Source organism: Pteropus vampyrus, unplaced genomic scaffold (genome assembly GCF_000151845.1).
Source record: "Pteropus vampyrus isolate Shadow unplaced genomic scaffold, Pvam_2.0 Scaffold132, whole genome shotgun sequence".
Taxonomy (NCBI): domain Eukaryota; kingdom Metazoa; phylum Chordata; class Mammalia; order Chiroptera; family Pteropodidae; genus Pteropus; species Pteropus vampyrus.
This window is the reverse complement of record NW_011888913.1, coordinates 2,717,886-2,721,732: the sequence shown is the minus strand read 5'-3', so window position 1 is coordinate 2,721,732 and position 3,847 is coordinate 2,717,886.

Sequence of the window (3,847 nt, the reverse complement as noted above, 5' to 3'; positions counted from 1 at the left end):
GCTAAAATGTTTTGAGAAAATATAAATCTTTGTGACGATGAGTTAGGCGAAGAATTCTAAGATAAAACACCAAAAGCACGTTATTAAAAAAAAAAAATCCACAGACTGGGAAAAAAATACTTGCAAATCATATATCCTAAAAAAGATTCTTATCTAGAGCATGTAAAAAACTATCTTATAAAATAGAAAACTACAGAGAACTCTTAAAACTTGATACTAACATAAAAAGCCCAATTAAAAATTGATTTAATTGGGTATTTAATTGGGTAAAAGATTCAAATAAAAAATTTTCTGAAGAAGTTATACGAAATAGCCAATAAGCACATGAAAAGATGCTCAATACTATTATAATCATTAGGTAAATATGAAGTAGAACTACAATGTGATACCACTTCCCACCCAAGAGGACTGCTATAATCAAAATGTCAGACAATAACAAATGTTGACATGAAGAAATTTGTACCTTTATACATTGCTGGTGGGAATTTAAAATGGTGCAGCAACTTTGGAAAACGGTTTAGTAGTCTGAAAAAAATAAACATAAATTTATCTTCTGACCCAATAATTCTGTTTCTAGGTATCTATTCAAGGAAAATGAAAATGTATGTGCACAGAAAGACTTGTACACAAATGTTCATAGCAGCATTATTCATAACCAAAAAGTGGAAGCAATCCAAATGTCCATCAAAGGGTGAACGGGAAAGCAAAATGTCATATATCTATACAACAAACACTGTTTGCCAATAAAAAGGAGCAAGGTACCGATCCGTGATAAAACATGGATGAACCGCAGAAACGTTATGCTAAGTGAAAGAACCCGGTCACCATGACCACATATCGTTTGACTGTGTTTGTATGAAAAGTCTAGAAAAGGCAAATCTATAAAACCTGAAAATAAATTAGTGTCTGGGGCTGAGGCAGAAATGGAGATTAACTGCGAAAGGGGTGTTAAACATTTTCCTGTGGTGAAGAAAATATTCTAGAACTGGATCCTGGTAATGATTCACAATTTGGTAAATACACAGGAATTATTGAATTGTATACTTAAAACAAGTGGATTTTATGGTATGTAAATTATACCTCAATAAAGCCGTTAAATCAGCTGGCAACGGGATTTTTCCTTTCAGCCACGATTGAGTAGCTTGTTGGAAGAACAGTGGTCCCACGGGGAGCAAATAGGAAATCTGGATTAATTTTTTAAAAATGTGTGTAGGATTTGCTAACACTACCGGGACTTGAGGGGCCCAGACCCCAGGGAACAGAGGGACTCAGGCAAAGAAGCAAAACCCGCACTTGCCAATTCTCAGTGTGGAGGAAGAGGCTGGGGTTACCGGCAGGAGCTGAACCCCGAACCCGAGGACCCAGCAGCGCCGGGTGATCGCACAGCGCTGCACAGAGGGAATCCCGACCTTGCAAGCTCTGAGACGCCTGGAACCGAGTACTTGAGAGAAGGAAGGTTCAGAGCAAAATGCCCGACTCTGAAGGGTTTCACCTCCGGGCACTTGGTGAATCCTTTTCTTAATATTCACTCTTAATCGTGAGATAATTCAGACTCAGACAAATCACAAAAAACTGCGTGAAGAGTTTACATGCACCCTTTGCTCAGCTTCCCTTGCCGCCCCCGCGGTGTGTCCCCACCAGCACCCATCCCCCGCTGTGAAACCCAAAATGTCTTCGGACATCGCCAACGTCCCCTGGGGGGGGGGGATCAGCCTTGGCTGAAGAGGGCCGCTCTGACGCCCACTTAGATAAGCTCTGTGCAGTCATCAAGATCAGGAAAGGACCGATGATGTAACGTGATTAACTGAAATCCAGCGCGTAGACAAATTCCCCTTACTGTCCATTTTCTGTCCCAGAATCCAGTCCAGGAATTCACATCGTATTTATTGCTGTGTCTCCCTAAACAACTCCACTCGCTGACATGTCCTCAGTCTTTTTTTTTTTTTTTTTCCATCTGTTATGACCTTGATGCATTTGATGAGACCTGGTCAGTTCATTGATGCAGTGGCCTGGCTTTGGTTTGTCTACTGTTCACTCATGATTATTAGATTGAGGTCATGATATGCTGTCGAGCATATCACAGAAGTGATGTAGTACTCTTTCTGGAGCATCCTATCGGGAAGGAACAGAATGCCGAAATCTCTTATTACTTGGGTGGTAAACCTATCCCTTGGTTAAGGTATTGTCTACATATTTCTCCTCTGTAAAATTATAATTACTCCTTCGCAGCTGGTAAATCTGTTGGGGAAGAGCCTTTGGGTATCAGCAAACGTTATTTCTCTTATAACTACTGTCCACTGAGTCTAGTGTTTAACAGTGGGTCTTCCATGAATTAGTTATCACTATGGGTGATTTTGTTTTTCCCTCCTTTGGGTGCCTATGGGTTCCCATGCCAATGGGTGATTTTGTTTTTCCCTCCTTTCCTCTATATTTCTTAATTTGAATTATTCTGTAGGGAAGATTTGTCACTTCCCTCCCATTTATTCATTTATTCATTTTATTATATCAGCATAGACTGGTAAATATTTATTTTATTCTGTGGGTTACAATCTACTGCATCATTTTATTTATTTATTTATTTTTTTGTACAAATTATTCTGGCTTCAGCCATCGGGAGCTTTTTTATGTTAATTCCTGTGCCCTTTTGTCAGGCTTGATGGATAGTGGAAGAGCCACAGGCATTTTGGGGATCTGAGCAAAGGGAATTTGAGTTGAGGGTATGTTTATCCGGGGATAAATCGAATATATTCGTGTAGCTGACAGTTACTTCCAAGTATGATTAAGTTATTGTTAACTGTCCCACTGTCCAGTTAACAATATTTACCAGTCTATGGCTTCTAGGAATACCATTCCGATTGCTGATACAGGTCCAGCAGCCACCACTACGGTATTTGGATAGAAGACCAAGGTGTATTTACCACGGCGCTAATGAAATTCAGGCTTCGAGGCTTTCATTTGCGTAAGCCCCTTCTTAAGCCCTGTACCTAATTTTGTGCCTATAATTGTATATTGTTAAAAGTGGGACTCAAAATTATATAGTCTTTCAGCCCCACAAAACATACAACCAATCCCAACAGAGGGAGAGAAACTAAGTTTTAACTTTATAAAGCTGGGGCTAGTAGTCTTTAAATTTTTTTCCCCAAATCTTATAGCTCATATATAGCAGAAACTTGATAGGGGTTTCGGTAACAAGTTGTGGACCTTAAAGAATTTCTGTAAACTACCAGTGACAGCAAATTTTAATCCATCATGTAGGTGAAAGACATATCTTTCTATTCTCTTCATAGAAAATGGTATCATAAATTTATCGTCACAAAAAGAGACTACCAAAGGGTAAGTAGGTGAAAAAGTAGGCAAAAATGATTATAGGTGTACACCAGGCAGTTGATTAATAAAATAGGGTGTAATTTTAATGCATTTCTTGTAGTTTCTGATATCTACAAGCTTTTATAAATTCGTAATTTTTGTGATTTATTTTCTCATTTTAATTAAAGTTGTACCTTGGTGCCTAATCAAGCTTTCATAATTTTGTGTTCTTTTTCTTAAAGTTGGCCTCAAAATTATTAGCAAACTGAAATGTAAAGTTGAAGAATTTTACATGTCTTATGGCATACGTTTTCAACACATATTTTTACAAGGAGACATTTTAAAATAAGATCCTGAAGTATGCAGTTCTCTAATGAACAATCTTATTCTTTTTTCCACTTTATTCAGCTCTTGAATGACGGATTAGAAAAAGCTAGAAGTAACTTTCACAAGACAGGTGTCATTTCTTTGTAAGCCATAAAGCATCTTATGACAAAGATATCGCGACGCTTCAAAACACTTTCTTTTCAAAGTTAAATTT